The following is a 26,441-nucleotide window of genomic DNA, read 5'->3' as shown; positions in this document are numbered from 1 at the left end:
ATAGGAGAAAACAGAGTGAAACCTAAAAATTCAAATTGTTACTGCAGAGGAATGCTTCAAGCTATAAGAACGAAATTTGGTGAGTCAAGTTGGAATGGTGTACTGATCATTACCTCCAAGAATCATCAAGATTGGGTGAAATAACATTTGCTGAGATTTCAGGAAACTCGTAGTTTTTTGGAAGCTAGGCAAGCCCTTTCAGACCAATTTGGTTTTCATCAGTCTCTGCTTAGGACTACTTGAATAGGAAACACACTGTATAGTTAGAACTTATATCTACTTTATTGTGTCAAGTTTCAAGGAGCTAGCACAAACCGTGTTGGATTTAGAGTTCCAAATTCATCTATCAATATAGGAGAAAACAGAGTGAAACCTAAAAATTCAAACTGTTACTGCAGAGGAATGCTTCAAGCTATAAGAACGAAATTTGGTGAGCCAAGTGGGAATGGTGTACTGATCATTACCTCCAAGTATCATCAAGATTGGGTGAAATAACATTTGCTGAGATTTCAGGAAACTCGTAGTTTTTTGGAAGCTAGGCAACCCTTTTCAGACGAATTTGGTTTTCATCAGTCTCTGCTTAGGGCTATTTGAATAGGAAAAAAACAGTAGAGACAGAACGTAGAACTGCTTTATTTTGTCAAGTTTCAAGGAGCTAGCACAGACCATGTTGGATTTAGAGTTCCAAATTCATCTATCAATATAGGAGAAAACAGAGTGAAACCTAAAAATTCAAACTGTTACTGCAGAGGAATGCTTCAAGCTATAAGAATGAAATTTGGTGAGTCAAGTGGGAATGGTGTACTGATCATTACCTCCAAGTATCATCAAGATTGGGTGAAATAACATTTGCTGAGATTTCAGGAAACTCGTAGTTTTTTGGAAGCTAGGCAACCCCTTTCAGACCAATTTGGTTTTCATCAGTCTCTGCTTAGGGCTACTTGAAAGGAAACAAAATGTCTAGTTGGAACTAGGAACTACTTTATTGTGTCAAGTTTCAAGGAGCTAGCACAAACCGTGTTGGATTTAGAGTTCCAAATTCATCTATCAATATAGGAGAAAACAGAGTGAAACCTAAAAATTCAAACTGTTACTGCAGAGGAATGCTTCAAGCTATAAGAACGAAATTTGGTGAGTCAAGTTGGAATGGTGTACTGATCATTACCTCCAAGAATCATCAAGATTGGGTGAAATAACATTTGCTGAGATTTCAGGAAACTCGTAGTTTTTTGGAAGCTAGGCAAGCCCTTTCAGACCAATTTGGTTTTCATCAGTCTCTGCTTAGGACTACTTGAATAGGAAACATACTGTATAGTTAGAACATATATCTACTTTATTGTGTCAAGTTTCAAGGAGCTAGCACAAACCGTGTTGGATTTAGAGTTCCAAATTCATCTATCAATATAGGAGAAAACAGAGTGAAACCTAAAAATTCAAACTGTTACTGCAGAGGAACGCTTCAAGCTATAAGAACGAAATTTGGTGAGTCAAGTGGGAAGGGTGTACTTATCATTACCTCCAAGTATCATCAAGATTGGGTGAAATGACATTTGCTGAGATTTCAGGAAACTCGTAGTTTTTTGGAAGCTAGGCAACCCCTTTCAGACCAATTTGGTTTTCATCAGTCTCTGCTTAGGGCTACTTGAATAGGAAACAAACTGTATAGTTAGAACTTAGAACTACTTTATTGTGTCAAGTTTCAAGGAGCTAGCACAAACTGTGTTGGATTTAGAGTTCCAAATTCATCTATCAATATAGGAGAAAACAGAGTGAAACCTAAAAATTCAAACTGTTACTGCAGAGGAATGCTTCAAGCTATAAGAACGAAATTTGGTGAGCCAAGTGGGAATGGTGTACTGATCATTACCTCCAAGTATCATCAAGATTGGGTGAAATAACATTTGCTGAGATTTCAGGAAACTCGTAGTTTTTTGGAAGCTAGGCAACCCTTTTCAGAGGAATTTTGTTTTCATCAGTCTCTGCTTAGGGCTATTTGAATAGGAACAAAACTGTAGAGACAGAACGTAGAACTGCTTTATTTTGTCAAGTTTCAAGGAGCTAGCACAGACCATGTTGGATTTAGAGTTCCAAATTCATCTATCAATATAGGAGAAAACAGAGTGAAACCTAAAAATTCAAACTGTTACTGCAGAGGAATGCTTCAAGCTATAAGAATGAAATTTGGTGAGTCAAGTGGGAATGGTGTACTGATCATTACCTCCAAGTATCATCAAGATTGGGTGAAATAACATTTGCTGAGATTTCAGGAAACTCGTAGTTTTTTGGAAGCTTGGCAACCCCTTTCAGACCAATTTGGTTTTCATCAGTCTCTGCTTAGGGCTACTTGAAAGGAAACAAAATGTCTAGTTGGAACTAGGAACTACTTTATTGTGTCAAGTTTCAAGGAGCTAGCACAAACCGTGTTGGATTTAGAGTTCCAAATTCATCTATCAATATAGGAGAAAACAGAGTGAAACCTAAAAATTCAAACTGTTACTGCAGAGGAATGCTTCAAGCTATAAGAACGAAATTTGGTGAGTCAAGTTGGAATGGTGTACTGATCATTACCTCCAAGAATCATCAAGATTGGGTGAAATAACATTTGCTGAGATTTCAGGAAACTCGTAGTTTTTTGGAAGCTAGGCAAGCCCTTTCAGACCAATTTGGTTTTCATCAGTCTCTGCTTAGGACTACTTGAATAGGAAACATACTGTATAGTTAGAACTTATATCTACTTTATTGTGTCAAGTTTCAAGGAGCTAGCACAAACCGTGTTGGATTTAGAGTTCCAAATTCATCTATCAATATAGGAGAAAACAGAGTGAAACCTAAAAATTCAAACTGTTACTGCAGAGGAATGCTTCAAGCTATAAGAACGAAATTTGGTGAGCCAAGTGGGAATGGTGTACTGATCATTACCTCCAAGTATCATCAAGATTGGGTGAAATAACATTTGCTGAGATTTCAGGAAACTCGTAGTTTTTTGGAAGCTAGGCAACCCTTTTCAGACGAATTTGGTTTTCATCAGTCTCTGCTTAGGGCTATTTGAATAGGAAAAAAACAGTAGAGACAGAACGTAGAACTGCTTTATTTTGTCAAGTTTCAAGGAGCTAGCACAGACCATGTTGGATTTAGAGTTCCAAATTCATCTATCAATATAGGAGAAAACAGAGTGAAACCTAAAAATTCAAACTGTTACTGCAGAGGAATGCTTCAAGCTATAAGAATGAAATTTGGTGAGTCAAGTGGGAATGGTGTACTGATCATTACCTCCAAGTATCATCAAGATTGGGTGAAATAACATTTGCTGAGATTTCAGGAAACTCGTAGTTTTTTGGAAGCAAGGCAACCCCTTTCAGACCAATTTGGTTTTCATCAGTCTCTGCTTAGGGCTACTTGAAAGGAAACAAAATGTCTAGTTGGAACTAGGAACTACTTTATTGTGTCAATTTTCAAGGAGCTAGCACAAACCGTGTTGGATTTAGAGTTCCAAATTCATCTATCAATATAGGAGAAAACAGAGTGAAACCTAAAAATTCAAACTGTTACTGCAGAGGAATGCTTCAAGCTATAAGAACGAAATTTGGTGAGTCAAGTTGGAATGGTGTACTGATCATTACCTCCAAGAATCATCAAGATTGGGTGAAATAACATTTGCTGAGATTTCAGGAAACTCGTAGTTTTTTGGAAGCTAGGCAAGCCCTTTCAGACCAATTTGGTTTTCATCAGTCTCTGCTTAGGACTACTTGAATAGGAAACATACTGTATAGTTAGAACTTATATCTACTTTATTGTGTCAAGTTTCAAGGAGCTAGCACAAACCGTGTTGGATTTAGAGTTCCAAATTCATCTATCAATATAGGAGAAAACAGAGTGAAACCTAAAAATTCAAACTGTTACTGCAGAGGAACGCTTCAAGCTATAAGAACGAAATTTGGTGAGTCAAGTGGGAAGGGTGTACTTATCATTACCTCCAAGTATCATCAAGATTGGGTGAAATGACATTTGCTGAGATTTCAGGAAACTCGTAGTTTTTTGGAAGCTAGGCAACCCCTTTCAGACCAATTTGGTTTTCATCAGTCTCTGCTTAGGGCTACTTGAATAGGAAACAAACTGTATAGTTAGAACTTAGAACTACTTTATTGTGTCAAGTTTCAAGGAGCTAGCACAAACTGTGTTGGATTTAGAGTTCCAAATTCATCTATCAATATAGGAGAAAACAGAGTGAAACCTAAAAATTCAAACTGTTACTGCAGAGGAATGCTTCAAGCTATAAGAACGAAATTTGGTGAGCCAAGTTGGAATGGTGTACTGATCATTACCTCCAAGTATCATCAAGATTGGGTGAAATAACATTTGCTGAGATTTCAGGAAACTCGTAGTTTTTTGGAAGCTAGGCAACCCTTTTCAGACGAATTTGGTTTTCATCAGTCTCTGCTTAGGGCTATTTGAATAGGAAAAAAAACAGTACAGGCAGAACTTAGAACTGCTTTATTTTTTCAAGTTTCAAGGAGCTAGCACAAACCATGTTGGATTTAGAGTTCCAAATTCATCTATCAATATAGGAGAAAACAGAGTGAAACCTAAAAATTCAAACTGTTACTGCAGAGGAATGCTTCAAGCTATAAGAACGAAATTTGGTGAGTCAAGTGGGAATGGTGTACTGATCATTACCTCCAAGTATCATCAAGATTGGGTGAAATAACATTTGCTGAGATTTCAGGAAACTCGTAGTTTTTTGGAAGCTAGGCAACCCCTTTCAGACCAATTTGGTTTTCATCAGTCTCTGCTTAGGGATACTTGAATAGGAAACATACTGTATACTTAGAACTTATATCTACTTTATTGTGTCAAGTTTCAAGGAGCTAGCACAAACCGTGTTGGATTTAGAGTTCCAAATTCATCTATCAATATAGGAGAAAACAGAGTGAAACCTAAAAATTCAAACTGTTACTGCAGAGGAATGCTTCAAGCTATAAGAACGAAATTTGGTGAGTCAAGTGGGAATGGTGTACTGATCATTACCTCCAAGTATCATCAAGATTGGGTGAAATGACATTTGCTGAGATTTCAGGAAACTCGTAGTTTTTTGGAAGCTAGGCAACCCCTTTCAGACGAATTTGGTTTTCATCAGTCTCTGCTTAGGGCTACTTGAATAGGAAACAAACTGTATAATTAGAACTTAGAACTACTTTATTGTGTCAAGTTTCAAGGAGCTAGCACAAACTGTGTTGGATTTAGAGTTCCAAATTCATCTATCAATATAGGAGAAAACAGAGTGAAACCTAAAAATTCAAACTGTTACTGCAGAGGAATGCTTCAAGCTATAAGAACGAAATTTGGTGAGCCAAGTTGGAATGGTGTACTGATCATTACCTCCAAGTATCATCAAGATTGGGTGAAATAACATTTGCTGAGATTTCAGGAAACTCGTAGTTTTTTGGAAGCTAGGCAACCCTTTTCAGACGAATTTGGTTTTCATCAGTCTCTGCTTAGGGCTATTTGAATAGGAAAAAAAACAGTACAGGCAGAACTTAGAACTGCTTTATTTTTTCAAGTTTCAAGGAGCTAGCACAAACCATGTTGGATTTAGAGTTCCAAATTCATCTATCAATATAGGAGAAAACAGAGTGAAACCTAAAAATTCAAACTGTTACTGCAGAGGAATGCTTCAAGCTATAAGAACGAAATTTGGTGAGTCAAGTGGGAATGGTGTACTGATCATTACCTCCAAGTATCATCAAGATTGGGTGAAATAACATTTGCTGAGATTTCAGGAAACTCGTAGTTTTTTGGAAGCTAGGCAACCCCTTTCAGACCAATTTGGTTTTCATCAGTCTCTGCTTAGGGATACTTGAATAGGAAACATACTGTATAGTTAGAACTTATATCTACTTTATTGTGTCAAGTTTCAAGGAGCTAGCACAAACCGTGTTGGATTTAGAGTTCCAAATTCATCTATCAATATAGGAGAAAACAGAGTGAAACCTAAAAATTCAAACTGTTACTGCAGAGGAATGCTTCAAGCTATAAGAACGAAATTTGGTGAGTCAAGTGGGAATGGTGTACTGATCATTACCTCCAAGTATCATCAAGATTGGGTGAAATGACATTTGCTGAGATTTCAGGAAACTCGTAGTTTTTTGGAAGCTAGGCAACCCCTTTCAGACGAATTTGGTTTTCATCAGTCTCTGCTTAGGGCTACTTGAATAGGAAACAAACTGTATAATTAGAACTTAGAACTACTTTATTGTGTCAAGTTTCAAGGAGCTAGCACAAACTGTGTTGGATTTAGAGTTCCAAATTCATCTATCAATATAGGAGAAAACAGAGTGAAACCTAAAAATTCAAACTGTTACTGCAGAGGAATGCTTCAAGCTATAAGAACGAAATTTGGTGAGCCAAGTTGGAATGGTGTACTGATCATTACCTCCAAGTATCATCAAGATTGGGTGAAATAACATTTGCTGAGATTTCAGGAAACTCGTAGTTTTTTGGAAGCTAGGCAACCGTTTTCAGACGAATTTGGTTTTCATCAGTCTCTGCTTAGGGCTATTTGAATAGGAAAAAAAACAGTACAGACAGAACTTAGAACTGCTTTATTTTTTCAAGTTTCAAGGAGCTAGCACAAACCATGTTGGATTTAGAGTTCCAAATTCATCTATCAATATAGGAGAAAACAGAGTGAAACCTAAAAATTCAAACTGTTACTGCAGAGGAATGCTTCAAGCTATCAGAACGAAATTTGGTGAGTCAAGTGGGAATGGTGTACTGATCATTACCTCCCAGTATCATCAAGATTGGGTGAAATAACATTTGCTGAGATTTCAGGAAACTCGTAGTTTTTTGGAAGCTAGGCAACCCCTTTCAGACCAATTTGGTTTTCATCAGTCTCTGCTTAGGGCTACTTGAATAGGAAACATACTGTATAGTTAGAACTTATATCTACTTTATTGTGTCAAGTTTCAAGGAGCTAGCACAAACCGTGTTGGATTTAGAGTTCCAAATTCATCTATCAATATAGGAGAAAACAGAGTGAAACCTAAAAATTCAAACTGTTACTGCAGAGGAATGCTTCAAGCTATAAGAACGAAATTTGGTGAGCCAAGTGGGAATGGTGTACTGATCATTACCTCCAAGTATCATCAAGATTGGGTGAAATCACATTTGCTGAGATTTCAGGAAACTCGTAGTTTTTTGGAAGCTAGGCAACCCCTTTCAGACCAATTTGGTTTTCATCAGTCTCTGCTTAGGGCTATTTGAATAGGAAAAAAACAGTACAGACAGAACGTAGAACTGCTTTATTGTGTCAAGTTTCAAGGAGCTAGCACAAACCTGTTGGATTTAGAGTTCCAAATTCATCTATCAATATAGGAGAAAACAGAGTGAAACCTAAAAATTCAAACTGTTACTGCAGAGGAATGCTTCAAGCTATAAGAACGAAATTTGGTGAGTCAAGTGGGAATGGTGTACTGATCATTACCTCCAAGTATCATCAAGATTGGGTGAAATGACATTTGCTGAGATTTCAGGAAACTCGTAGTTTTTTGGAAGCTAGGCAACCCCTTTCAGACGAATTTGGTTTTCATCAGTCTCTGCTTAGGGCTACTTGAATAGGAAACAAACTGTATAGTTAGAACTTAGAACTACTTTATTGTGTCAAGTTTCAAGGAGCTAGCACAAACTGTGTTGGATTTAGAGTTCCATATTCATCTATCAATATAGGAGAAAACAGAGTGAAACCTAAAAATTCAAACTGTTACTGCAGAGGAATGCTTCAAGCTATAAGAACGAAATTTGGTGAGTCAAGTGGGAATGGTGTACTGATCATTACCTCCAAGTTTCATCAAGATTGGGTGAAATGACATTTGCTGAGATTTCAGGAAACTCGTAGTTTTTTGGAAGCTAGGCAACCCCTTTCAGACGAATTTGGTTTTCATCAGTCTCTGCTTAGGGCTACTTGAATAGGAAACAAACTGTATAGTTAGAACTTAGAACTACTTTATTGGGTCAAGTTTCAAGGAGCTAGCACAAACTGTGTTGGATTTAGAGTTCCATATTCATCTATCAATATAGGAGAAAACAGAGTGAAACCTAAAAATTCAAACTGTTACTGCAGAGGAATGCTTCAAGCTATAAGAACGAAATTTGGTGAGCCAAGTTGGAATGGTGTACTGATCATTACCTCCAAGTATCATCAAGATTGGGTGAAATAACATTTGCTGAGATTTCAGGAAACTCGTAGTTTTTTGGAAGCTAGGCAACCCTTTTCAGATGAATTTGGTTTTCATCAGTCTCTGCTTAGGGCTATTTGAATAGGAAAAAAAACAGTACAGACTGAACTTAGAACTGCTTTATTTTTTCAAGTTTCAAGGAGCTAGCACAGACCATGTTGGATTTAGAGTTCCAAATTCATCTATCAATATAGGAGAAAACAGAGTGAAACCTAAAAATTCAAACAGTTACTGCAGAGGAATGCTTCAAGCTATAAGAACGAAATTTGGTGAGTCAAGTGGGAATGGTGTACTGATCATTACCTCCAAGTATCATCAAGATTGGGTGAAATAACATTTGCTGATATTTCAGGAAACTCGTAGTTTTTTGGAAGCTAGGCAACCCCTTTCAGACCAATATGGTTTTCATCAGTCTCTGCTTAGGGCTACTTGAATAGGAAACATACTGTATAGTTAGAACTTATATCTACTTTATTGTGTCAAGTTTCAAGGAGCTAGCACAAACCGTGTTGGATTTAGAGTTCCAAATTCATCTATCAATATAGGGAAAACAGAGTGAAACCTAAAAATTCAAACTGTTAGTGCAGAGGAATGCTTCAAGCTATAAGAACGAAATTTGGTGAGCCAAGTGGGAATGGTGTACTGATCATTACCTCCAAGTATCATCAAGATTGGGTGAAATAACATTTGCTGAGATTTAAGGAAACTCGTAGTTTTTTGGAAGCTAGGCAACCCCTTTCAGACCAATTTGGTTTTCATCAGTCTCTGCTTAGGGCTATTTGAATAGGAAAAAAACAGTACAGACAGAACGTAGAACTGCTTTATTGCGTCAAGTTTCAAGGAGCTAGCACAAACCGTGTTGGATTTAGAGTTCCAAATTCATCTATCAATATAGGAGAAAACAGAGTGAAACCTAAAAATTCAAACTGTTACTGCAGAGGAATGCTTCAAGCTATAAGAACGAAATTTGGTGAGTCAAGTGGGAATGGTGTACTGATCATTACCTCCAAGTATCATCAAGATTGGGTGAAATGACATTTGCTGAGATTTCAGGAAAATCGTAGTTTTTTGGAAGCTAGGCAACCCCTTTCAGACCAATTTGGTTTTCATCAGTCTCTGCTTAGGGCTACTTGAATAGGAAACAAACTGTATTGTTAGATCTTAGAACTACTTTATTGTCAAGTTTCAAGGAGCTAGCACAAACTATGTTGGATTTAGAGTTCCAAATTCATCTATCAATATAGGAGAAAACAGAGTGAAACCTAAAAATTCAAACTGTTACTGCAGAGGAATGCTTCAAGCTATAAGAACGAAATTTGGTGAGCCAAGTGGGAATGGTGTACTGATGATTTCCTCCAAGTATCATCAAGATTGGGTGAAATAACATTTGCTGAGATTTCAGGAAACTCGTAGTTTTTTGGTAGCTAGGCAACCCTTTTCAGACGAATTTGGTTTTCATCAGTCTCTGCTTAGGGCTATTTGAATAGGAAAAAAACAGTACAGACAGAACTTAGAACTGCTTTATTTTGTCAAGTTTCAAGGAGCTAGCACAAACCATGTTGGATTTAGAGTTCCAAATTCATCTATCAATATAGGAGAAAACAGAGTGAAACCTAAAAATTCAAACTGTTACTGCAGAGGAATGCTTCAAGCTATAAGAACGAAATTTGGTGAGTCAAGTGGGAATGGTGTCCTGATCATTAGCTCCAAGTATCATCAAGATTGGGTGAAATAACATTTGCTGAGATTTCAGAAAACTCGTAGTTTTTTGGAAGCTAGGCAACCCCTTTCAGACCAATTTGGTTTTCATCAGTCTCTGCTTAGGGCTACTTGAAAGGAAACAAACTGTCTAGTTGGAACTTAGAACTACTTTATTGTGTCAAGTTTCAAGGAGCTAGCACAAACCGTGTTGGATTTAGAGTTCCAAATTCATCTATCAATATAGGAGAAAACAGAGTGAAACCTAAAAATTCAAACTGTTACTGCAGAGGAATGCTTCAAGCTATAAGAACGAAATTTGGTGAGCCAAGTGGGAATGGTGTACTGATCATTACCTCCAAGTATCATCAACATTGGGTGAAATGACATTTGCTGAGATTTCAGGAAACTCGTAGTTTTTTGGAAGCTAGGCAACCCCTTTCAGACCAATTTGGTTTTCATCAGTCTCTGCTTAGGGTACTTGAATAGGAAACAAACTGTATAGTTAGAACTTAGAACTACTTTATTGTGTCAAGTTTCAAGGACCTAGCACAAACCGTGTTGGATTTAGAGTTCCAAATTCATCTATCAATATAGGAGAAAACAGAGTGAAACCTAAAAATTCAAACTGTAACTGCAAAGGAATGCTTCAAGCTATAAGAACGAAATTTGGTGAGTCAAGTGGGAATGGTGTACTTATCATTACCTCCAAGTATCATCAAGATTGCGTGAAATGACATTTGCTGAGATTTCAGGAAACTCGTAGTTTTTTGGAAGCTAGGCAACCCCTTTCAGACGAATTTGGTTTTCATCAGTCTCTGCTTAGGGCTACTTGAATAGGAAACAAACTGTATAGTTAGAACTTAGAACTACTTTATTGTGTCAAGTTTCAAGGAGCTAGCACAAACCGTGTTGGATTTAGAGTTCCAAATTCATCTATCAATATAGGAGAAAACAGAGTGAAACCTAAAAATTCAAACTGTTACTGCAGAGGAATGCTTCAAGCTATAAGAACGACATTTGGTGAGTCAAGTGGGAATGGTGTACTGATCATTACCTCCAAGTATCATCAAGATTGGGTGAAATAACATTTGCTGAGATTTCAGGAAACTCGTAGTTTTTTGGAAGCTAGGCAACCCCTTTCAGACCAATTTGGTTTTCATCAGTCTCTGCTTAGGGCTACTTGAATAGGAAACATACTGTATAGTTAGAACTTATATCTACTTTATTGTGTCAAGTTTCAAGGAGCTAGCACAAACCGTGTTGGATTTAGAGTTCCAAATTCATCTATCAATATAGGAGAAAACAGAGTGAAACCTAAAAATTCAAACTGTTACTGCAGAGGAATGCTTCAAGCTATAAGAACGAAATTTGGTGAGTCAAGTGGGAATGGTGTACTGATCATTACCTCCAAGTATCATCAAGATTGGGTGAAATGACATTTGCTGAGATTTCAGGAAAATCGTAGTTTTTTGGAAGCTAGGCAACCCCTTTCAGACCAATTTGGTTTTCATCAGTCTCTGCTTAGGGCTACTTGAATAGGAAACAAACTGTATTGTTAGATCTTAGAACTACTTTATTGTCAAGTTTCAAGGAGCTAGCACAAACTATGTTGGATTTAGAGTTCCAAATTCATCTATCAATATAGGAGAAAACAGAGTGAAACCTAAAAATTCAAACTGTTACTGCAGAGGAATGCTTCAAGCTATAAGAACGAAATTTGGTGAGCCAAGTGGGAATGGTGTACTGATGATTTCCTCCAAGTATCATCAAGATTGGGTGAAATAACATTTGCTGAGATTTCAGGAAACTCGTAGTTTTTTGGTAGCTAGGCAACCCTTTTCAGACGAATTTGGTTTTCATCAGTCTCTGCTTAGGGCTATTTGAATAGGAAAAAAACAGTACAGACAGAACTTAGAACTGCTTTATTTTGTCAAGTTTCAAGGAGCTAGCACAAACCATGTTGGATTTAGAGTTCCAAATTCATCTATCAATATAGGAGAAAACAGAGTGAAACCTAAAAATTCAAACTGTTACTGCAGAGGAATGCTTCAAGCTATAAGAACGAAATTTGGTGAGTCAAGTGGGAATGGTGTCCTGATCATTAGCTCCAAGTATCATCAAGATTGGGTGAAATAACATTTGCTGAGATTTCAGAAAACTCGTAGTTTTTTGGAAGCTAGGCAACCCCTTTCAGACCAATTTGGTTTTCATCAGTCTCTGCTTAGGGCTACTTGAAAGGAAACAAACTGTCTAGTTGGAACTTAGAACTACTTTATTGTGTCAAGTTTCAAGGAGCTAGCACAAACCGTGTTGGATTTAGAGTTCCAAATTCATCTATCAATATAGGAGAAAACAGAGTGAAACCTAAAAATTCAAACTGTTACTGCAGAGGAATGCTTCAAGCTATAAGAACGAAATTTGGTGAGCCAAGTGGGAATGGTGTACTGATCATTACCTCCAAGTATCATCAACATTGGGTGAAATGACATTTGCTGAGATTTCAGGAAACTCGTAGTTTTTTGGAAGCTAGGCAACCCCTTTCAGACCAATTTGGTTTTCATCAGTCTCTGCTTAGGGTACTTGAATAGGAAACAAACTGTATAGTTAGAACTTAGAACTACTTTATTGTGTCAAGTTTCAAGGACCTAGCACAAACCGTGTTGGATTTAGAGTTCCAAATTCATCTATCAATATAGGAGAAAACAGAGTGAAACCTAAAAATTCAAACTGTAACTGCAAAGGAATGCTTCAAGCTATAAGAACGAAATTTGGTGAGTCAAGTGGGAATGGTGTACTTATCATTACCTCCAAGTATCATCAAGATTGCGTGAAATGACATTTGCTGAGATTTCAGGAAACTCGTAGTTTTTTGGAAGCTAGGCAACCCCTTTCAGACGAATTTGGTTTTCATCAGTCTCTGCTTAGGGCTACTTGAATAGGAAACAAACTGTATAGTTAGAACTTAGAACTACTTTATTGTGTCAAGTTTCAAGGAGCTAGCACAAACCGTGTTGGATTTAGAGTTCCAAATTCATCTATCAATATAGGAGAAAACAGAGTGAAACCTAAAAATTCAAACTGTTACTGCAGAGGAATGCTTCAAGCTATAAGAACGACATTTGGTGAGTCAAGTGGGAATGGTGTACTGATCATTACCTCCAAGTATCATCAAGATTGGGTGAAATAACATTTGCTGAGATTTCAGGAAACTCGTAGTTTTTTGGAAGCTAGGCAACCCCTTTCAGACCAATTTGGTTTTCATCAGTCTCTGCTTAGGGCTACTTGAATAGGAAACATACTGTATAGTTAGAACTTATATCTACTTTATTGTGTCAAGTTTCAAGGAGCTAGCACAAACCGTGTTGGATTTAGAGTTCCAAATTCATCTATCAATATAGGAGAAAACAGAGTGAAACCTAAAAATTCAAACTGTTACTGCAGAGGAATGCTTCAAGCTATAAGAACGAAATTTGGTGAGTCAAGTGGGAATGGTGTACTGATCATTACCTCCAAGTATCATCAAGATTGGGTGAAATGACATTTGCTGAGATTTCAGGAAACTCGTAGTTTTTTGGAAGCTAGGCAACCCCTTTCAGACCAATTTGGTTTTCATCAGTCTCTGCTTAGGGCTACTTGAATAGGAAACAAACTGTATAGTTAGAACTTAGAACTACTTTATTGTCAAGTTTCAAGGTGCTAGCACAAACTGTGTTGGATTTAGAGTTCCAAATTCATCTATCAATATAGGAGAAAACAGAGTGAAACCTAAAAATTCAAACTGTTACTGCAGAGGAATGCTTCAAGCTATAAGAACGAAATTTGGTGAGCCAAGTGGGAATGGTGTACTGATCATTACCTCCAAGTATCATCAAGATTGGGTGAAATAACATTTGCTGAGATTTCAGGAAACTCGTAGTTTTTTGGAAGCTAGGCAACCCTTTTCAGACGAATTTGGTTTTCATCAGTCTCTGCTTAGGGCTATTTGAATAGGAAAAAAAACAGTACAGACAGAACTTAGAACTGCTTTATTTTTTCAAGTTTCAAGGAGCTAGCACAAACCATGTTGGATTTAGAGTTCCAAATTCATCTATCAATATAGGAGAAAACAGAGTGAAACCTAAAAATTCAAACTGTTACTGCAGAGGAATGCTTCAAGCTATAAGAACGAAATTTGGTGAGTCAAGTGGGAATGGTGTACTGATCATTACCTCCAAGTATCATCAAGATTGGGTGAAATAACATTTGCTGAGATTTCAGGAAACTCGTAGTTTTTTGGAAGCTAGGCAACCCCTTTCAGACCAATTTGGTTTTCATCAGTCTCTGCTCAGGGCTACTTGAAAGGAAACAAACTGTCTAGTTCGAACTTAGAACTACTTTTTTGTGTCAAGTTTCAAGGAGCTAGCACAAACCGTGTTGGATTTAGAGTTCCAAATTCATCTATCAATATAGGAGAAAACAGAGTGAAACCTAAAAATTCAAACTGTTACTGCAGAGGAATGCTTCAATCTATAAGAACGAAATTTGGTGAGCCAAGTGAGAATGGTGTACTGATCATTACCTCCAAGTATCATCAAGATTGGGTGAAATAACATTTGCTGAGATTTCAGGAAACTCGTAGTTTTTTGGAAGCTAGGCAACCCCTTTCAGACCAATTTGGTTTTCATCAGTCTCTGCTTAGGGCTACTTGAATAGGAAACAAACTGTATAGTTAGAACTTAGAACTACTTTATTGTGTCAAGTTTCAAGGAGCTAGCACAAACTGTGTTGGATTTAGAGTTCCAAATTCATCTATCAATATAGGAGAAAACAGAGTGAAACCTAAAAATTCAAACTGTTACTGCAGAGGAATGCTTCAAGCTATAAGAACGAAATTTGGTGAGCCAAGTGGGAATGGTGTACTGATCATTACCTCCAAGTATCATCAAGATTGGGTGAAATAACATTTGCTGAGATTTCAGGAAACTCGTAGTTTTTTGGAAGCTAGGCAACCCTTTCCAGACGAATTTGGTTTTCATCAGTCTCTGCTTAGGGCTATTTGAATAGGAAAAAAACAGTACAGACAGAACTTAGAACTGCTTTATTTTGTCAAGTTTCAAGGAGCTAGCACAAACCATGTTGGATTTAGAGTTCCAAATTCATCTATCAATATAGGAGAAAACAGAGTGAAACCTAAAAATTCAAACTGTTACTGCAGAGGAATGCTTCAAGCTATAAGAACGACATTTGGTGAGTCAAGTGGGAATGGTGTACTGATCATTACCTCCAAGTATCATCAAGATTGGGTGAAATAACATTTGCTGAGATTTCAGGAAACTCGTAGTTTTTTGGAAGCTAGGCAACCCCTTTCAGACCAATTTGGTTTTCATCAGTCTCTGCTTAGGGCTACTTGAAAGGAAATAAACTGTCTAGTTGGAACTTAGAACTACTTTATTGTGTCAAGTTTCAAGGAGCTAGCACAAACCGTGTTGGATTTAGAGTTCCAAATTCATCTATCAATATAGGGAAAACAGAGTGAAACCTAAAAATTCAAACTGTTACTGCAGAGGAATGCTTCAAGCTATAAGAACGAAATTTGGTGAGTCAAGTGGGAATGGTGTACTGATCATTACCTCCAAGTATCATCAAGATTGGGTGAAATGACATTTGCTGAGATTTCAGGAAACTCGTAGTTTTTTGGAAGCTAGGCAACCCCTTTCAGATGAATTTGGTTTTCATCAGTCTCTGCTTAGGGCTACTTGAATAGGAAACAAACTGTATAGTTAGAACTTAGAACTACTTTATTGTCAAGTTTCAAGGTGCTAGCACAAACTGTGTTGGATTTAGAGTTCCAAATTCATCTATCAATATAGGAGAAAACAGAGTGAAACCTAAAAATTCAAACTGTTACTGCAGAGGAATGCTTCAAGCTATAAGAACGAAATTTGGTGAGCCAAGTGGGAATGGTGTACTCATCATTACCTCCAAGTATCATCAAGATTGGGTGAAATAACATTTGCTGAGATTTCAGGAAACTCGTAGTTTTTTGGAAGCTAGGCAACCCTTTTCAGACGAATTTTGTTTTCATCAGTCTCTGCTTAGGGCTATTTGAATAGGAAAAAAAACAGTACAGACAGAACTTAGAACTGCTTTATTTTTTCAAGTTTCAAGGAGCTAGCACAAACCATGTTGGATTTAGAGTTCCAAATTCATCTATCAATATAGGAGAAAACAGAGTGAAACCTAAAAATTCAAACTGTTACTGCAGAGGAATGCTTCAAGCTATAAGAACGAAATTTGGTGAGTCAAGTGGGAATGGTGTACTGATCATTACCTCCAAGTATCATCAAGATTGGGTGAAATAACATTTGCTGAGATTTCAGGAAACTCGTAGTTTTTTGGAAGATAGGCAACCCCTTTCAGACCAATTTGGTTTTCATCAGTCTCTGCTCAGGGCTACTTGAAAGGAAACAAACTGTCTAGTTCGAACTTAGAACTACTTTTTTGTGTCAAGTTTCAAGGAGCTAGCACAAACCGTGTTGGATTTAGAGTTCCAAATTCATCTATCAATATAGGAGAAAACAGAGTGAAACCTAAAAATTCAAACTGTTACTGCAGAGGAATGCTTCAATCTATAAGAACGAAATTTGGTGAGCCAAGTGAGAATGGTGTACTGATCATTACCTCCAAGTATCATCAAGATTGGGTGAAATAACATTTGCTGAGATTTCAGGAAACTCGTAGTTTTTTGGAAGCTAGGCAACCCCTTTCAGACCAATTTGGTTTTCATCAGTCTCTGCTTAGGGCTACTTGAATAGGAAACAAACTGTATAGTTAGAACTTAGAACTACTTTATTGTGTCAAGTTTCAAGGAGCTAGCACAAACTGTGTTGGATTTAGAGTTCCAAATTCATCTATCAATATAGGAGAAAACAGAGTGAAACCTAAAAATTCAAACTGTTACTGCAGAGGAATGCTTCAAGCTATAAGAACGAAATTTGGTGAGCCAAGTGGGAATGGTGTACTGATCATTACCTCCAAGTATCATCAAGATTGGGTGAAATAACATTTGCTGAGATTTCAGGAAACTCGTAGTTTTTTGGAAGCTAGGCAACCCTTTCCAGACGAATTTGGTTTTCATCAGTCTCTGCTTAGGGCTATTTGAATAGGAAAAAAACAGTACAGACAGAACTTAGAACTGCTTTATTTTGTCAAGTTTCAAGGAGCTAGCACAAACCATGTTGGATTTAGAGTTCCAAATTCATCTATCAATATAGGAGAAAACAGAGTGAAACCTAAAAATTCAAACTGTTACTGCAGAGGAATGCTTCAAGCTATAAGAACGAAATTTGGTGAGTCAAGTGGGAATGGTGTACTGATCATTACCTCCAAGTATCATCAAGATTCGGTGAAATAACATTTGCTGAGATTTCAGGAAACTCGTAGTTTTTTGGAAGCTAGGCAACCCCTTTCAGACCAATTTGGTTTTCATCAGTCTCTGCTTAGGGCTACTTGAAAGGAAATAAACTGTCTAGTTGGAACTTAGAACTACTTTATTGTGTCAAGTTTCAAGGAGCTAGCACAAACCGTGTTGGATTTAGAGTTCCAAATTCATCTATCAATATAGGGAAAACAGAGTGAATCCTAAAAATTCAAACTGTTACTGCAGAGGAATGCTTCAAGCTATAAGAACGACATTTGGTGAGTCAAGTGGGAATGGTGTACTGATCATTACCTCCAAGTATCATCAAGATTGGGTGAAATGACATTTGCTGAGATTTCAGGAAACTCGTAGTTTTTTGGAAGCTAGGCAACCCCTTTCAGACGAATTTGGTTTTCATCAGTCTCTGCTTAGGGCTACTTGAATAGGAAACAAACTGTATAGTTAGAACTTAGAACTACTTTATTGTCAAGTTTCAAGGAGCTAGCACAAACTGTGTTGGATTTAGAGTTCCAAATTCATCTATCAATATAGGAGAAAACAGAGTGAAACCTAAAAATTCAAACTGTTACTGCAGAGGAATGCTTCAAGCTATAAGAACGAAATTTGGTGAGCCAAGTGGGAATGGTGTACTGATCATTACCTCCAAGTATCATCAAGATTGGGTGAAATAACATTTGCTGAGATTTCAGGAAACTCGTAGTTTTTTGGAAGCTAGGCAACCCTTTTCAGACGAATTTGGTTTTCATCAGTCTCTGCTTAGGGCTATTTGAATAGGAAAAAAAAAACAGTACAGACAGAACTTAGAACTGCTTTATTTTTTCAAGTTTCAAGGAGCTAGCACAAACCATGTTGGATTTAGAGTTCCAAATTCATCTATCAATATAGGAGAAAACAGAGTGAAACCTAAAAATTCAAACTGTTACTGCAGAGGAATGCTTCAAGCTATAAGAACGAAATTTGGTGAGTCAAGTGGGAATGGTGTACTGATCATTACCTCCAAGTATCATCAAGATTGGGTGAAATAACATTTGCTGAGATTTCAGGAAACTCGTAGTTTTTTGGAAGCTAGGCAACCCCTTTCAGACCAATTTGGTTTTCATCAGTCTCTGCTCAGGGCTACTTGAAAGGAAACAAACTGTCTAGTTGGAACTTAGAACTACTTTTTTGTGTCAAGTTTCAAGGAGCTAGCACAAACCGTGTTGGATTTAGAGTTCCAAATTCATCTATCAATATAGGAGAAAACAGAGTGAAACCTAAAAATTCAAACTGTTACTGCAGAGGAATGCTTCAAGCTATAAGAACGAAATTTGGTGAGTCAAGTGGGAATGGTGTACTGATCATTACCTCCAAGTATCATCAAGATTGGGTGAAATGACATTTGCTGAGATTTCAGGAAACTCGTAGTTTTTTGGAAGCTAGGCAACCCCTTTCAGACCAATTTGGTTTTCATCAGTCTCTGCTTAGGGCTACTTGAATAGGAAACAAACTGTATAGTTAGAACTTAGAACTACTTTATTGTCAAGTTTCAAGGAGCTAGCACAAACTGTGTTGGATTTAGAGTTCCAAATTCATCTATCAATATAGGAGAAAACAGAGTGAAACCTAAAAATTCAAACTGTTACTGCAGAGGAATACTTCAAGCTATAAGAACGAAATTTGGTGAGTCAAGTGGGAATGGTGTACTGATCATTACCTCCAAGTATCATCAAGATTGGGTGAAATAACATTTGCTGAGATTTCAGGAAACTCGTAGTTTTTTGGAAGCTAGGCAACCCCTTTCAGACGAATTTGGTTTTCATCAGTCTCTGCTTAGGGCTACTTGAATAGGAAACAAACTGTATAGTTAGAACTTAGAACTACTTTATTGTGTCAAGTTTCAAGGAGCTAGCACAAACTGTGTTGGATTTAGAGTTCCAAATTCATCTATCAATATAGGAGAAAACAGAGTGAAACCTAAAAATTCAAACTGTTACTGCAGAGGAATGCTTCAAGCTATAAGAACGAAATTTGGTGAGCCAAGTGGGAATGGTGTACTGATCATTACCTCCAAGTATCATCAAGATTGGGTGAAATAACATTTGCTGAGATTTCAGGAAACTCGTAGTTTTTTGGAAGCTAGGCAACCCTTTTCAGACGAATTTGGTTTTCATCAGTCTCTGCTTAGGGCTATTTGAATAGGAAAAAAACAGTACAGACAGAACTTAGAACTGCTTTATTTTGTCAAGTTTCAAGGAGCTAGCACAAACCGTGTTGGATTTAGAGTTCCAAATTCATCTATCAATATAGGAGAAAACAGAGTGAAACCTAAAAATTCAAACTGTTACTGCAGAGGAATGCTTCAAGCTATAAGAACGAAATTTGGTGAGTCAAGTGGGAATGGTGTACTGATCATTACCTCCAAGTATCATCAAGATTGGGTGAAATGACATTTGCTGAGATTTCAGGAAACTCGTAGTTTTTTGGAAGCTAGGCAACCCCTTTCAGACCAATTTGGTTTTCATCAGTCTCTGCTTAGGGCTACTTGAAAGGAAATAAACTGTCTAGTTGGAACTTAGAACTACTTTATTGTGTCAAGTTTCAAGGAGCTAGCACAAACCGTGTTGGATTTAGAGTTCCAAATTCATCTATCAATATAGGGAAAACAGAGTGAAACCTAAAAATTCAAACTGTTACTGCAGAGGAATGCTTCAAGCTATAAGAACGAAATTTGGTGAGCCAAGTGGGAATGGTGTCCTGATCATTACCTCCAAGTATCATCAAGATTGGGTGAAATAACATTTGCTGAGATTTCAGGAAACTCGTAGTTTTTTGGAAGCTAGGCAACCCTTTTCAGACGAATTTGGTTTTCATCAGTCCCGGCTTAGGGCTATTTGAATAAAAAAAAAAACAGTACAGACAGAACGTAGAACTGCTTTATTTTGTCAAGTTTCAAGGAGCTAGCACAGACCATGTTGGATTTAGAGTTCCAAATTCATCTATCAATATAGGAGAAAACAGAGTGAAACCTAAAAATTCAAACTGTTACTGCAGAGGAATTCTTCAAGCTATAAGAACGAAATTTGGTGAGTCAAGTTGGAATGGTGTACTGATCATTACCTCCAAGTATCATCAAGATTGGGTGAAATGACATTTGCTGAGATTTCAGGAAACTCGTAGTTTTTTGGAAGCTAGGCAACCCCTTTCAGACCAATTTGGTTTTCATCAGTCTCTGCTTAGGGCTACTTGAATAGGAAACATACTGTATAGTTAGAACTTATATCTACTTTATTGTGTCAAGTTTCAAGGAGCTAGCACAAACCGTGTTGGATTTAGAGTTCCAAATTCATCTATCAATATAGGAGAAAACAGAGTGAAACCTAAAAATTCAAACTGTTACTGCAGAGGAATGCTTCAAGCTATAAGAATGAAATTTGGTGAGTCAAGTGGCAATGGTGTACTTATCATTACCTCCAAGTATCATCAAGATTGGGTGAAATAACATTTGCTGAGATTTCAGGAAACTCGTGGTTTTTTGGAAGCTAGGCAACCCCTTTCAGACGAATTTGGTTTTCATCAGTCTCTGCTTAGGGCTACTTGAATAGGAAACAAACTGTCTAGTTAGAACTTAGAACTACTTTATTGTGTCAAGTTTCAAGGAGCTAGCACAAACTGTGTTGGATTTAGAGTTCCAAATTCATCTATCAATATAGGAGAAAACAGAGTGAAACCTAAAAATTCAAACTGTTACTGCAGAGGAATGCTTCAAGCTATAAGAACGAAATTTGGTGAGCCAAGTGGGAATGGTATACTGATCATTACCTCCAAGTATCATCAAGATTGGGTGAAATAACATTTGCTGAGATTTCAGGAAACTCGTAGTTTTTTGGAAGCTAGGCAACCCCTTTCAGACCAATTTGGTTTTCTTCAGTCTCTGCTTAGGGCTACTTGAAAGGAAACAAACTGTATACTTAGAACTTAGAACTACTTTATTGTGTCAAGTTTCAAGGAGCTAGCACAAACCGTGTTGGATTTAGAGTTCCAAATTCATCTATCAATATAGGAGAAAACAGAGTGAAACCTAAAAATTCAAACTGTTACTGCAGAGGAATGCTTCAAGCTATAAGAACGAAATTTGGTGAGTCAAGTGGGAATGGTGTACTGATCATTACCTCCAAGTATCATCAAGATTGGGTGAAATGACATTTGCTGAGATTTCAGGAAACTCGTAGTTTTTTGGAAGCTAGGCAACCCCTTTCAGACGTATTTGGTTTTCATCAGTCTCTGCTTAGGGCTACTTGAATAGGAAACAAACTGTATAGTTAGAACTTAGAACTACTTTATTTTGTCAAGTTTCAAGGAGCTAGCACAAACTGTGTTGGATTTAGAGTTCCAAATTCATCTATCAATATAGGAGAAAACAGAGTGAAACCTAAAAATTCAAACTGTTACTGCAGAGGAATGCTTCAAGCTATAAGAACGAAATTTGGTGAGCCAAGTGGGAATGGTGTACTGATCATTACCTCCAAGTATCATCAAGATTGGGTGAAATAACATTTGCTGAGATTTCAGGAAACTCGTAGTTTTTTGGAAGCTAGGCAACCCTTTTCAGACGAATTTGGTTTTCATCAGTCTCTGCTTAGGGCTATTTGAATAGGAAAAAAACAGTACAGACAGAACTTAGAACTGCTTTATTTTGTCAAGTTTCAAGGAGCTAGCACAAACCGTGTTGGATTTAGAGTTCCAAATTCATCTATCAATATAGGAGAAAACAGAGTGAAACCTAAAAATTCAAACTGTTACTGCAGAGGAATGCTTCAAGCTATAAGAACGAAATTTGGTGAGTCAAGTGGGAATGGTGTACTGATCATTACCTCCAAGTATCATCAAGATTGGGTGAAATGACATTTGCTGAGATTTCAGGAAACTCGTAGTTTTTTGGAAGCTAGGCAACCCCTTTCAGACCAATTTGGTTTTCATCAGTCTCTGCTTAGGGCTACTTGAAAGGAAATAAACTGTCTAGTTGGAACTTAGAACTACTTTATTGTGTCAAGTTTCAAGGAGCTAGCACAAACCGTGTTGGATTTAGAGTTCCAAATTCATCTATCAATATAGGGAAAACAGAGTGAAACCTAAAAATTCAAACTGTTACTGCAGAGGAATGCTTCAAGCTATAAGAACGAAATTTGGTGAGCCAAGTGGGAATGGTGTCCTGATCATTACCTCCAAGTATCATCAAGATTGGGTGAAATAACATTTGCTGAGATTTCAGGAAACTCGTAGTTTTTTGGAAGCTAGGCAACCCTTTTCAGACGAATTTGGTTTTCATCAGTCCCGGCTTAGGGCTATTTGAATAAAAAAAAAACAGTACAGACAGAACGTAGAACTGCTTTATTTTGTCAAGTTTCAAGGAGCTAGCACAGACCATGTTGGATTTAGAGTTCCAAATTCATCTATCAATATAGGAGAAAACAGAGTGAAACCTAAAAATTCAAACTGTTACTGCAGAGGAATTCTTCAAGCTATAAGAACGAAATTTGGTGAGTCAAGTTGGAATGGTGTACTGATCATTACCTCCAAGTATCATCAAGATTGGGTGAAATGACATTTGCTGAGATTTCAGGAAACTCGTAGTTTTTTGGAAGCTAGGCAACCCCTTTCAGACCAATTTGGTTTTCATCAGTCTCTGCTTAGGGCTACTTGAATAGGAAACATACTGTATAGTTAGAACTTATATCTACTTTATTGTGTCAAGTTTCAAGGAGCTAGCACAAACCGTGTTGGATTTAGAGTTCCAAATTCATCTATCAATATAGGAGAAAACAGAGTGAAACCTAAAAATTCAAACTGTTACTGCAGAGGAATGCTTCAAGCTATAAGAATGAAATTTGGTGAGTCAAGTGGCAATGGTGTACTTATCATTACCTCCAAGTATCATCAAGATTGGGTGAAATAACATTTGCTGAGATTTCAGGAAACTCGTGGTTTTTTGGAAGCTAGGCAACCCCTTTCAGACGAATTTGGTTTTCATCAGTCTCTGCTTAGGGCTACTTGAATAGGAAACAAACTGTATAGTTAGAACTTAGAACTACTTTATTGTGTCAAGTTTCAAGGAGCTAGCACAAACTGTGTTGGATTTAGAGTTCCAAATTCATCTATCAATATAGGAGAAAACAGAGTGAAACCTAAAAATTCAAACTGTTACTGCAGAGGAATGCTTCAAGCTATAAGAACGAAATTTGGTGAGCCAAGTGGGAATGGTATACTGATCATTACCTCCAAGTATCATCAAGATTGGGTGAAATAACATTTGCTGAGATTTCAGGAAACTCGTAGTTTTTTGGAAGCTAGGCAACCCCTTTCAGACCAATTTGGTTTTCTTCAGTCTCTGATTAGGGCTACTTGAAAGGAAACAAACTGTATACTTAGAACTTAGAACTACTTTATTGTGTCAAGTTTCAAGGAGCTAGCACAAACCGTGTTGGATTTAGAGTTCCAAATTCATCTATCAATATAGGAGAAAACAGAGTGAAACCTAAAAATTCAAACTGTTACTGCAGAGGAATGCTTCAAGCTATAAGAACGAAATTTGGTGAGTCAAGTGGGAATGGTGTACTGATCATTACCTCCAAGTATCATCAAGATTGGGTGAAATGACATTTGCTGAGATTTCAGGAAACTCGTAGTTTTTTGGAAGCTAGGCAACCCCTTTCAGACGTATTTGGTTTTCATCAGTCTCTGCTTAGGGCTACTTGAATAGGAAACAAACTGTATAGTTAGAACTTAGAACTACTTTATTTTGTCAAGTTTCAAGGAGCTAGCACAAACTGTGTTGGATTTAGAGTTCCAAATTCATCTATCAATATAGGAGAAAACAGAGTGAAACCTAAAAATTCAAACTGTTACTGCAGAGGAATGCTTCAAGCTATAAGAAAGAAATTTGGTGAGCCAAGTGGGAATGGTGTACTGATCATTACCTCCAAGTATCATCAAGATTGGGTGAAATAACATTTGCTGAGATTTCAGGAAACTCGTAGTTTTTTGGAAGCTAGGCAACCCTTTTCAGACGAATTTGGTTTTCATCAGTCTCTGCTTAGGGCTACTTGAATAGGAAAAAAAACAGTACAGACAGAACTTAGAACTGCTTTATTTTTTCAAGTTTCAAGGAGCTAGCACAAACCATGTTGGATTTAGAGTTCCAAATTCATCTATCAATATAGGAGAAAACAGAGTGAAACCTAAAAATTCAAACTGTTACTGCAGAGGAATGCTTCAAGCTATAAGAACGAAATTTGGTGAGCCAAGTGGGAATGGTGTACTGATCATTACCTCCAAGTATCATCAACATTGGGTGAAATGACATTTGCTGAGATTTCAGGAAACTCATAGATTTTTGGAAGCTAGGCAACCCCTTTCAGACCAATTTGGTTTTCATCAGTCTCTGCTTAGGGTACTTGAATAGGAAACAAAAGGTATAGTTAGAACTTAGAACTACTTTATTGTGTCAAGTTTCAAGGACCTAGCACAAACCGTGTTGGATTTAGAGTTCCAAATTCATCTATCAATATAGGAGAAAACAGAGTGAAACCTAAAAATTCAAACTGTAACTGCAAAGGAATGCTTCAAGCTATAAGAACGAAATTTGGTGAGTCAAGTGGGAATGGTGTACTTATCATTACCTCCAAGTATCATCAAGATTGGGTGAAATGACATTTGCTGAGATTTCAGGAAACTCGTAGTTTTTTGGAAGCTAGGCAACCCCTTTCAGACGAATTTGGTTTTCATCAGTCTCTGCTTAGGGCTATTTGAATTAGAAACAAACAGTACAGACAGAACTTAGAACTGCTTTATTGTGTCAAGTTTCAAGGAGCTAGCACAAACCGTGTTGAATTTAGAGTTCCAAATTCATCTATCAATATAGGAGAAAACAGAGTGAAACCTAAAAATTCAAACTGTTACTGCAGAGGAATGCTTCAAGCTATAAGAACGACATTTGGTGAGTCAAGTGGGAATGGTGTACTGATCATTACCTCCAAGTATCATCAAGATTGGGTGAAATAACATTTGCTGAGATTTCAGGAAACTCGTAGTTTTTTGGAAGCTAGGCAACCCCTTTCAGACCAATTTGGTTTTCATCAGTCTCTGCTTAGGGCTACTTGAATAGGAAACATACTGTATAGTTAGAACTTATATCTACTTTATTGTGTCAAGTTTCAAGGAGCTAGCACAAACCATGTTGGATTTAGAGTTCCAAATTCATCTATCAATATAGGAGAAAACAGAGTGAAACCTAAAAATTCAAACTGTTACTGCAGAGGAATGCTTCAAGCTATAAGAACGAAATTTGGTGAGTCAAGTGGGAATGGTGTACTGATCATTACCTCCAAGTATCATCAAGATTGGGTGAAATGACATTTGCTGAGATTTCAGGAAACTCGTAGTTTTTTGGAAGCTAGGCAACCCCTTTCAGACCAATTTGGTTTTCATCAGTCTCTGCTTAGGGCTACTTGAATAGGAAACAAACTGTATAGTTAGAACTTAGAACTACTTTATTGTCAAGTTTCAAGGAGCTAGCACAAACTGTGTTGGATTTAGAGTTCCAAATTCATCTATCAATATAGGAGAAAACAGAGTGAAACCTAAAAATTCAAACTGTTACTGCAGAGGAATGCTTCAAGCTATAAGAACGAAATTTGGTGAGCCAAGTGGGAATGGTGTACTGATCATTACCTCCAAGTATCATCAAGATTGGGTGAAATAACATTTGCTGAGATTTCAGGAAACTCGTAGTTTTTTGGAAGCTAGGCAACCCTTTTCAGACGAATTTGGTTTTCATCAGTCTCTGCTTAGGGCTATTTGAATAGGAAAAAAACAGTACAGACAGAACTTAGAACTGCTTTATTTTGTCAAGTTTCAAGGAGCTAGCACAAACCGTGTTGGATTTAGAGTTCCAAATTCATCTATCAATATAGGAGAAAACAGAGTGAAACCTAAAAATTCAAACTGTTACTGCAGAGGAATGCTTCAAGCTATAAGAACGAAATTTGGTGAGTCAAGTGGGAATGGTGTACTGATCATTACCTCCAAGTATCATCAAGATTGGGTGAAAT

This window comes from Spermophilus citellus (assembly GCF_964194105.1).
Source record: "Spermophilus citellus genome assembly, chromosome: 18".
NCBI classification, from domain to species: Eukaryota; Metazoa; Chordata; class Mammalia; order Rodentia; family Sciuridae; genus Spermophilus; species Spermophilus citellus.
This window is presented reverse-complemented; position numbering follows the sequence as displayed.